The following is a 12,141-nucleotide window of genomic DNA, read 5'->3' as shown; positions in this document are numbered from 1 at the left end:
TGCTTAGGCCTCATCAATAGGAAACAAACCTTAGAGATAGAACTTTGAACTACTTTATTGTGTCAAGTTTCAAAGAGCTAGCACAAACCGTGTTTGATTTAGAGTTCCAACTACATGTATCCCTGTAGGAGAAAACAGAGTGAAACCTAAAATTTATAACTGTTACTGCCAACGAACGGTTTAACCTAGAAGAACGAAATTTGGTGAGCCAAGTGGGATTGGGGTACTGATCATTACCTGAAAGTGTCATCAAGACTGGGTGAAAAAATGTGTGCTGAGATTTCAGGAAACTCGTAGTTTTTTGGAAGATGGGCAACCTTTTTACATGAAAGTGATTTGTGTCAGTCTCTGCTTAGGGCTACATCAATAGGAAAAAAACCATAGAGATAGAACTTGGAACTACTATATTGTGTCAAGTTTCAAAGAGCTAGCACAAACCATGTTTGATTTAGAGTTCCAACTACATGTATCCATATAGGAGAAAACAGAGTGAACCCTAAAAATTAAAATTGTTACTGCCAATGAACGGTTTAACCTAGAAGAACGAAATTTGTTGAGCCACGTGGGACTGGGTACTGATCATTACCTGAAAGTGTCATCAAGGTTGGGTGAAAAAATGTGTGCTGATATATCAGGAAATTCATAGTTTTTTGGAAGCTAGGCAAACCCTTTCCATGAAAGTGATTTGCACCAGTCTCTGCTTAGGGCTACATCAATAGGAAACAAACCATAGAGATAGAACTTGGAACTACTTTATTGTGTCAAGTTTCAAAGAGCTAGCACAAACCGTGTTTGATTTAGAGTTCCAACTACATGTATCCCTAGAGGAGAAAACAGAGTTAAACCTAAAAATTAAAACTGTTACTGCCAACAAACGGTTAAACCTAGAAGAACAAAATTTGGTGAGCCAAGTGGGATTGGGGTACTGATCATTACCTGAAAGTGTCATCAAGATTGGGTGAAAAAATGTGTGCTGAGATTTCAGGAAACTCGTAGTTTTTTGGAAGTAAGACAAACCCTTTCCATGAAAGTGATTTGCACCAGTCTCTGCTTAGGGCTACATCAATAGGAAAAAAACCTCAGAGATAGAAATTGGAACTACTCTATTGTGTCAAGTTTCAAAGCGCTAGCACAAACCGTGTTTTATTTAGAGTTCCAAATACATGTATCCCTATAGGAGAAAAGAGAGTGAAACCTAAAATTAAAACTGTTACTGCCAACGAACGGTTTAACCTAGAAGAACGAAATTTGGTGAGCCAAGTGGGATTCCGGTACTGATCATTACCTGAAAGTGTCATCAAGATTGGGTGAAAAAATGTGTGCTGAGATTTCAGGAAACTCATAGTTTTTTGGAAGCTTGGAACCCCATTCCATGAAAGTGATTTGCGCCAGTCTCTGCTTAGGCCTCATCAATAGGAAACAACCATAGAGATGGAACTTGGAACTACTTTATTGTGTCAAGTTTCAAAGAGCTAGCACAAACCTTGTTTGATTTACAGTTCCAACTACATGTATCTCTGTAGGAGAAAACAGAGTGAAACCTAAAATTTAAAACTCTTACTGCCAATAAACGGTTTAACCAAGAAGAACGAAATTTGGTGAGCCAAGTGGGATTGGGGTACTAATCATTACCTGAAAGTGTCATCAAGATTGGGTGAAAAAATGTGTGCTGAGATTTCAGGAAACTCGTAGTTTTTTGGAATCTAGGCAAACGCTTTCCATGAAAGTGATTTGCACCAGTCTCTGCTTAGGCCTCATCAATAGGAAACAAACCATAGAGATAGAACTTGGAACTACTTTATTGTGTCAAGTTTCAAAGAGCTAGCACAAACCGTGTTTGATTTAGAGTTCCAACTACATGTATCCATATAGGAGAAAACAGAGTGAAACCTAAAAATTAAAACTGTTACTGCCAACGAACGGTTTAACCTAGAAGAACGAAATTTGGTGAGCCAAGTGGGATTGGGGTACTGATCATTACCTGAAAGTGTCATCAAGATTCGGTGAAAAATTGTGTGATGAGATTTCAGGAAACTCGTAGTTTTTTGGAAGCTTGACAACCCCTTTCCATGAAAGTGACTTGCGCCAGTCTCTGCTTAGGCCTCATCAATAGGAAACAAACCATAGAGATAGAACTTGGAACTACTTTATTGTGTCAAGTTTCAAAGAGCTAGCACAAACCGTGTTTGATTTAGAGTTCCAACTACATGTATCCATATAGGAGAAAACAGAGTGAAACCTAAAAATTAAAACTGTTACTGCCAACGAACGGTTTAACCAAGAAGAACGAAATTTGGTGAGCCAAGTGGGATTGGGGTACTGACCATTACCTGAAAGTGTCATCAAGATTGGGTGAAAAAATGAGTGCTGTGATTTCAGGAAACTCGTAGTTTTTTGGAAGCTGGGCAACCCTTTTCCATGAAAGTGATTTGCGCCAATCTCTGCTTAGGCCTCATCAATAGGAAACAAACCATAGAGATAGAACTTGGAACTACTTTATTGTGTCAACTTTCAAATAGCTAGCAGAAACCGTGTTTGATTTAGAGTTCCAAATACATGTATCCCTATAGGAGAAAACAGAGTGAAACCTAAAAATTAAAACTGTTACTGCCAACAAATGGTTTAACCTAGAAGAACGAAATTTGGTGAGCCAAGTGGGATTGGGGTACTGATCATTACCTGAAAGTGTCATCAAGATTGGGTGAAAAACTGTGTGCTGAGATTTCAGGAAACGCGTAGTTTTTTGGATTCTGTGCAACCCCTTTCCATGAAAGTGATTTGCGCCAGTCTCTGCTTAGGCCTCATCAATAGGAAACAAACCATAGAGATAGAACTTGGAACTACTTTATTGTGTCAAGCTTCAAAGACCTAGCACAAACCGTGTTTGATTTAGAGTTCCAACTACATGTATCCATATAGGAGAAAACAGAGTGAAACCTAAAAATTAAAACTGTTACTGCCAACGAACGGTTTAACCTAGAAGAACGAAATTTGGTGAGCCAAGTGGGATTGGGGTACTGATCATTACCTGAAAGTGTCATCAAGACTGGGTGAAAAAATGTGTGCTGAGATTTCAGGAAACTCGTAGTTTTTTGGAAGATGGGCAACCTTTTTACATGAAAGTGATTTGTGTCAGTCTCTGCTTAGGGCTACATCAATAGGAAAAAAACCATAGAGATAGAACTTGGAACTACTATATTGTGTCAAGTTTCAAAGAGCTAGCACAAACCATCTTTGATTTAGAGTTCCAACTACATGTATCCATATAGGAGAAAACAGAGTGAACCCTAAAAATTAAAATTGTTACTGCCAATGAAGGGTTTAACCTAGAAGAACGAAATTTGTTGAGCCACGTGGGACTGGGTACTGATCATTACCTGAAAGTGTCATCAAGGTTGGGTGAAAAAATGTGTGCTGATATATCAGGAAATTCGTAGTTTTTTGGAAGCTAGGCAAACCCTTTCCATGAAAGTGATTTGCACCAGTCTCTGCTTTGGGCTACATCAATAGGAAACAAACCATAGAGATAGAACTTGGAACTACTTTATTGTGTCAAGTTTCAAAGAGCTAGCACAAACCGTGTTTGATTTAGAGTTCCAACTACATGTATCCCTAGAGGAGAAAACAGAGTTAAACCTAAAAATTAAAACTGTTACTGCCAACAAACGGTTAAACCTAGAAGAACAAAATTTGGTGAGCCAAGTGGGATTGGGGTACTGATCATTACCTGAAAGTGTCATCAAGATTGTGTGAAAAAATGTGTGCTGAGATTTCAGGAAACTCGTAGTTTTTTGGAAGTAAGACAAACCCTTTCCATGAAAGTGATTTGCACCAGTCTCTGCTTAGGGCTACATCAATAGGAAAAAAACCTTAGAGATAGAAATTGGAACTACTCTATTGTGTCAAGTTTCAAAGTGCTAGCACAAACCGTGTTTTATTTAGAGTTCCAAATACATGTATCCCTATAGGAGAAAAGAGAGTGAAACCTAAAATTAAAACTGTTACTGCCAACGAACGGTTTAACCTAGAAGAACGAAATTTGGTGAGCCAAGTGGGATTCGGGTACTGATCATTACCTGAAAGTGTCATCAAGATTGGGTGAAAAAATGTGTGCTGAGATTTCAGGAAACTCATAGTTTTTTGGAAGCTTGGAACCCCATTCCATGAAAGTGATTTGCGCCAGTCTCTGCTTAGGCCTCATCAATAGGAAACAACCATAGAGATGGAACTTGGAACTACTTTATTGTGTCAAGTTTCAAAGAGCTAGCACAAACCTTGTTTGATTTACAGTTCCAACTACATGTATCTCTGTAGGAGAAAACAGAGTGAAACCTAAAATTTAAAACTCTTACTGCCAACGAACGGTTTAACCAAGAAGAACGAAATTTGGTGAGCCAAGTGGGATTGGGGTACTAATCATTACCTGAAAGTGTCATCAAGATTGGGTGAAAAAATGTGTGCTGAGATTTCAGGAAACTCGTAGTTTTTTGGAATCTAGGCAAACGCTTTCCATGAAAGTGATTTGCACCAGTCTCTGCTTAGGCCTCATCAATAGGAAACAAACCATAGAGATAGAACTTGGAACTACTTTATTGTGTCAAGTTTCAAAGAGCTAGCACAAACCGTGTTTGATTTAGAGTTCCAACTACATGTATCCATATAGGAGAAAACAGAGTGAAACCTAAAAATTAAAACTGTTACTGCCAACGAACGGTTTAACCAAGAAGAACGAAATTTGGTGAGCCAAGTGGGATTGGGGTACTGACCATTACCTGAAAGTGTCATCAAGATTGGGTGAAAAAATGAGTGCTGTGATTTCAGGAAACTCGTAGTTTTTTGGAAGCTGGGCAACCCTTTTCCATGAAAGTGATTTGCGCCAATCTCTGCTTAGGCCTCATCAATAGGAAACAAACCATAGAGATAGAACTTGGAACTACTTTATTGTGTCAACTTTCAAATAGCTAGCAGAAACAGTGTTTGATTTAGAGTTCCAAATACATGTATCCCTATAGGAGAAAACAGAGTGAAACCTAAAAATTAAAACTGTTACTGCCAACAAATGGTTTAACCTAGAAGAACGAAATTTGGTGAGACAAGTGGGATTGGGGTACTGATCATTACCTGAAAGTGTCATCAAGATTGGGTGAAAAACTGTGTGCTGAGATTTCAGGAAACGCGTAGTTTTTTGGATTCTGTGCAACCCCTTTCCATGAAAGTGATTTGCGCCAGTCTCTGCTTAGGCCTCATCAATAGGAAACAAACCATAGAGATAGAACTTGGAACTACTTTATTGTGTCAAGCTTCAAAGACCTAGCACAAACCGTGTTTGATTTAGAGTTCCAACTACATGTATCCATATAGGAGAAAACAGAGTGAAACCTAAAAATTAAAACTGTTACTGCCAACGAACGGTTTAACCTAGAAGAACGAAATTTGGTGAGCCAAGTGGGATTGGGGTACTGATCATTACCTGAAAGTGTCATCAAGACTGGGTGAAAAAATGTGTGCTGAGATATCAGGAAACTCGTAGTTTTTTGGAAGATGGGCAACCTTTTTACATGAAAGTGATTTGTGTCAGTCTCTGCTTAGGGCTACATCAATAGGAAAAAAACCATAGAGATAGAACTTGGAACTACTATATTGTGTCAAGTTTCAAAGAGCTAGCACAAACCATCTTTGATTTAGAGTTCCAACTACATGTATCCATATAGGAGAAAACAGAGTGAACCCTAAAAATTAAAATTGTTACTGCCAATGAAGGGTTTAACCTAGAAGAACGAAATTTGTTGAGCCACGTGGGACTGGGTACTGATCATTACCTGAAAGTGTCATCAAGGTTGGGTGAAAAAATGTGTGCTGATATATCAGGAAATTCGTAGTTTTTTGGAAGCTAGGCAAACCCTTTCCATGAAAGTGATTTGCACCAGTCTCTGCTTTGGGCTACATCAATAGGAAACAAACCATAGAGATAGAACTTGGAACTACTTTATTGTGTCAAGTTTCAAAGAGCTAGCACAAACCGTGTTTGATTTAGAGTTCCAACTACATGTATCCATATAGGAGAAAACAGAGTGAAACCTAAAAATTAAAACTGTTACTGCCAACAAACGGTTAAACCTAGAAGAACAAAATTTGGTGAGCCAAGTGGGATTGGGGTACTGATCATTACCTGAAAGTGTCATCAAGATTGGGTGAAAAAATGTGTGCTGAGATTTCAGGAAACTCGTAGTTTTTTGGAAGTAAGACAAACCCTTTCCATGAAAGTGATTTGCACCAGTCTCTGCTTAGGGCTACATCAATAGGAAAAAAACCTTAGAGATAGAAATTGGAACTACTCTATTGTGTCAAGTTTCAAAGCGCTAGCACAAACCGTGTTTTATTTAGAGTTCCAAATACATGTATCCCTATAGGAGAAAAGAGAGTGAAACCTAAAATTAAAACTGTTACTGCCAACGAACGGTTTAACCTAGAAGAACGAAATTTGGTGAGCCAAGTGGGATTCGGGTACTGATCATTACCTGAAAGTGTCATCAAGATTGGGTGAAAAAATGTGTGCTGAGATTTCAGGAAACTCATAGTTTTTTGGAAGCTTGGAACCCCATTCCATGAAAGTGATTTGCGCCAGTCTCTGCTTAGGCCTCATCAATAGGAAACAACCATAGAGATGGAACTTGGAACTACTTTATTGTGTCAAGTTTCAAAGAGCTAGCACAAACCTTGTTTGATTTACAGTTCCAACTACATGTATCTCTGTAGGAGAAAACAGAGTGAAACCTAAAATTTAAAACTCTTACTGCCAACGAACGGTTTAACCAAGAAGAACGAAATTTGGTGAGCCAAGTGGGATTGGGGTACTAATCATTACCTGAAAGTGTCATCAAGATTGGGTGAAAAAATGTGTGCTGAGATTTCAGGAAACTCGTAGTTTTTTGGAATCTAGGCAAACGCTTTCCATGAAAGTGATTTGCACCAGTCTCTGCTTAGGCCTCATCAATAGGAAACAAACCATAGAGATAGAACTTGGAACTACTTTATTGTGTCAAGTTTCAAAGAGCTAGCACAAACCGTGTTTGATTTAGAGTTCCAACTACATGTATCCATATAGGAGAAAACAGAGTGAAACCTAAAAATTAAAACTGTTACTGCCAATGAACGGTTTAATCTAGAAGAACGAAATTTGGTGAGCCAAGTGGGATTGGGGTACTGATCATTACCTGAAAGTGTCATTAAGATTCGGTGAAAAATTGTGTGATGAGATTTCAGGAAACTCGTAGTTTTTTGGATTCTGGGCAACCCCTTTCCATGAAAGTGATTTGCGCCAGTCTCTGCTTAGGCCTCATCAATAGGAAACAAACCATAGAGATAGAACTTGGAACTACTTTATTGTGTCAAGTTTCAAAGAGCTAGCACAAACCGTGTTTGATTTAGAGTTCCAACTACATGTATCCATATAGGAGAAAACAGAGTGAAACCTAAAAATTAAAACTGTTACTGCCAACGAACGGTTTAACCAAGAAGAACGAAATTTGGTGAGCCAAGTGGGATTGGGGTACTGACCATTACCTGAAAGTGTCATCAAGATTGGGTGAAAAAATGAGTGCTGTGATTTCAGGAAACTCGTAGTTTTTTGGAAGCTGGGCAACCCCTTTCCATGAAAGTGATTTGCGCCAATCTCTGCTTAGGCCTCATCAATAGGAAACAAACCATAGAGATAGAACTTGGAACTACTTTATTGTGTCAACTTTCAAATAGCTAGCAGAAACCGTGTTTGATTTAGAGTTCCAAATACATGTATCCCTATAGGAGAAAACAGAGTGAAACCTAAAAATTAAAACTGTTACTGCCAACGAACGGTTTAACCTAGAAGAACGAAATATGGTGAGCCAAGTGGGATTGGGGTACTGATCATTACCTGAAAGTGTCATCAAGATTGGGTGAAAAACTGTGTGCTGAGATTTTAGGAAACGCGTAGTTTTTTGGATTCTGTGCAACCCCTTTCCATGAAAGTGATTTGCGCCAGTCTCTGCTTAGGCCTCATCAATAGGAAACAAACTATAGAGATAGAACTTGGAACTACTTTATTGTGGCAAGCTTCAAAGACCTAGCACAAACCGTGTTTGATTTAGAGTTCCAACTACATGTATCCATATAGGAGAAAACAGAGTGAAACCTAAAAATTAAAACTGTTACTGCCAACGAACGGTTTAACTAAGAAGAACGAAATTTTGTGAGCCAAGTGGGATTGGGGTAGTGATCATTACCTGAAAGTGTCATCAAGATTGGGTGAAAAAATGAGTGCTGTGATTTCAGGAAACTCGTAGTTTTTTGGAAGCTGGGCAACCCCTTTCCATGAAAGTGATTTGCGCCAATCTCTGCTTAGGCCTCATCAATAGGACACAAACCATAGAGATAGAACTTGGAACTACTTTATTGTGTCAAGTTTCAAAGAGCTAGCACAAATCGTGTTTGATTTAGAGTTCCAACTACATGTATCCGTATAGGAGAAAACAGAGTGAAACCTAAAAATTAAAACTGTTACTGCCAACGAACGGTTTAACCAAGAAGAACGAAATTTGGTGAGCCAAGTGGGATTGGTGTACTGATCATTACCTGAAAGTGTCACCAACATTGGGTGAAAAAATGAGTGCTGTGATTTCAGGAAACTCGTAGTTTTGGAAGCTGGGCAACCCCTTTCAATGAAAGTGATTTGCGCCAATCTCTGCTTAGGCCTCATCAATAGGAAACAAACCATAGAGATAGAACTTGGAACTACTTTATTGTGTCAACTTTCAAATAGCTAGCAGAAACCGTGTTTGATTTAGAGTTCCAAATACATGTATCCCTATAGGAGAAAACAGAGTGAAACCTAAAAATTAAAACTGTTACTGCCAACGAACGGTTTAACCTAGAAGAACGAAATTTGGTGAGCCAAGTGGGATTGGGGTACTGATCATTACCTGAAGGTGTCATCAAGATTGGGTGAAAAAATGTGTGCTGAGATTTCAGGAAACTCGTAGTTTTTTGGAATCTAGGGAAACGCTTTCCATGAAAGTGATTTGCACCAGTCTCTGCTTAGGCCTCATCAATAGGAAACAAACCTTAGAGATAGAACTTTGAACTACTTTATTGTGTCAAGTTTCAAAGAGCTAGCACAAACCGTGTTTGATTTAGAGTTCCAACTACATGTATCCCTGTAGGAGAAAACAGAGTGAAACCTAAAATTTAAAACTGTTACTGCCAACGAACGGTTTAACCTAGAAGAACGAAATTTGGTGAGCCAAGTGGGATTGGGGTACTGATCATTACCTGAAAGTGTCATCAAGACTGGGTGAAAAAATGTGTGCTGAGATTTCAGGAAACGCGTAGTTTTTTGGAAGATGGGCAACCTTTTTACATGAAAGTGAATTGTGTCAGTCTCTGCTTAGGGCTACATCAATAGGAAAAAAACCATAGAGATAGAACTTGCAACTACTATATTGTGTCAAGTTTCAAAGAGCTAGCACAAACCATGTTTGATTTAGAGTTCCAACTACATGTATCCATATAGTAGAAAACAGAGTGAACACTAAAAATTAAAATTGTTACTGCCAATGAACGGTTTAACCTAGAAGAACAAAATTTGTTGAGCCACGTGGGACTGGGTACTGATCATTACCTGAAAGTGTCATCAAGGTTGGGTGAATAAATGTGTGCTGATATTTCAGGAAATTCATAGTTTTTTGGAAGCTAGGCAAACCCTTTCCATGAAAGTGATTTGCACCAGTCTCTGCTTAGGGCTACATCAATAGGAAACAAACCATAGAGATAGAACTTGGAACTACTTTATTGTGTCAAGTTTCAAAGAGCTAGCACAAACCGTGTTTGATTTAGAGTTCCAACTACATGTATCCCTAGAGGAGAAAACAGAGTTAAACCTAAAAATTAAAACTGTTACTGCCAACAAACGGTTAAACCTAGAAGAACAAAATTTGGTGAGCCAAGTGGGATTGGGGTACTGATCATTACCTGAAAGTGTCATCAAGATTGGGTGAAAAAATGTGTGCTGAGATTTCAGGAAACTCGTAGTTTTTTGGAAGTAAGACAAACCCTTTCCATGAAAGTGATTTGCACCAGTCTCTGCTTAGGGCTACATCAATAGGAAAAAAAACCTCAGAGATAGAAATTGGAACTACTCTATTGTGTCAAGTTTCAAAGCGCTAGCACAAACCGTGTTTTATTTAGAGTTCCAAATACATGTATCCATATAGGAGAAAAGAGAGTGAAACCTAAAATTAAAACTGTTACTGCCAACGAACGGTTTAACCTAGAAGAACGAAATTTGGTGAGCCAAGTGGGATTTGGGTACTGACCATTACCTGAAAGTGTCATCAAGATTGGGTGAAAAAATGTGTGCTGAGATTTCAGGAAACTCGTAGGTTTTTCGATGCTTGGCAACCCCTTCCTTGAAAGTGATTTGTGTCAGTCTCTGCTTAGGGCTACATCAATAGGAAACAAACCATAGAGATAGAACTTGGAACTACTTTATTGTGTCAAGTTTCAAAGAGCTAGCACAAAAACGTGTTTGATTTAGAGTTCCAAATACATGTATCCATATAGAAGAAAACAGAGTGAAACCTAAAAATTAAAACTGTTACTGCCAACGAACGGTTTAACCTAGAAGAACGAAATTTGGTGAGCCAAGTGGGATTGGGGTTCTGATCATTACCTGAAAGTGTCATAAAGAGTGGGTGAAAAAATGTGTGCTGAGATTTCAGGAAACTCGTAGTTTTTTGGAAGCTGGGCAACCCCTTTCCATGAAAGTGATTTGCGCCAGTCTCTGCTTAGGCCTCATCTATAGGAAACAAACCATAGAGATAGAACGTGGAAGTAATTTATTGTGTCAAGTTTCAATGAGCTAGCACAAACCGTGTTTGATTTAGAGTTCCAACTACATGTATCCATATAGGAGAAAACAGAGTGAAATCTAAAAATTAAAACGGTTACTGCCAACGAACGGTTTAACCTACAAGAAGAAAATATGGTGAGCCAAGTTGGATTGGGGTACTGATCATTACCTGAAAGTGTCATCAAGATTGGGTGAAACAATGTGTGCTGAGATTTCAGGAAACTCGTAGTTTTTTGGAGCGTGGCAAACCCTTTCCTTGAAAGTGGTTTTCACCAGTCTCTGCTTAGGGCTACATCAATAGGAAACAAACCATAGAGTTGAAACTTGGAACTACTTTATGGTGTCAAGTTTCAAAGAGCAACCACAAACCATGTTTGATTTAGAGTTCCAAGTGCATGTATCCATATAGGAGAAAACAGAGTGAAACCTAAAAATTAAAACTGTTACTGCCAATGAACGTTTTAACCTAGAAGAACGAAATTTGGTGAGCCAAGTGGGATTAGGGTACTGATCATTACCTGAAAGTGTCATGAAGACTGGGTGAAAAAAAGTGTGCTGAGATTTCAGGAAACTCATAGTTTTTTGGAAGCTTGGAACCCCATTCCATGAAAGTGATTTGCGCCAGTCTCTGCTTAGGCCTCATCAATAGGAAACAAACCATAGAGATGGAACTTGGAACTACTTTATTGTGTCAAGTTTCAAAGAGCTAGCACAAACCTTGTTTGATTTAGAGTTCCAACTACATGTATCTCTGTAGGAGAAAACAGAGTGAAACCTAAAATTTAAAACTCTTACTGCCAACGAACGGTTTAACCAAGAAGAACGAAATTTGGTGATCCAAGTGGGATTTGGGTACTGATCATTAACTGAAAGTGTCATCAAGATTGGGTGAAAAACTGTGTGCTGAGATTTCAGGAAACGCGTAGTTTTTTGGATTCTGGGCAACCCCTTTCCATGAAAGGGATTTGCGCCAGTCTCTGCTTAGGCCTCATCAATAGGAAACAAACCATAGAGATAGAACTTGGAACTACTTTATTGTGTCAAGTTTCAAAGAGCTAGCACAAACCGTGTTTGATTTAGAGTTCCAACTACATGTATCCATATAGGAGAAAACAGAGTGAAACCTAAAAATTAAAACTGTTACTGCCAACGAACGGTTTAACCAAGAAGAACGAAATTTGGTGAGCCAAGTGGGATTGGGGTACTAATCATTACCTGAAAGTGTCATCAAGATTGGGTGAAAAAATGTGTGCTGA

This window comes from Spermophilus citellus (assembly GCF_964194105.1).
Source record: "Spermophilus citellus genome assembly, chromosome: 12".
In the NCBI taxonomy this organism is placed as follows: domain Eukaryota; kingdom Metazoa; phylum Chordata; class Mammalia; order Rodentia; family Sciuridae; genus Spermophilus; species Spermophilus citellus.
This window is presented reverse-complemented; position numbering follows the sequence as displayed.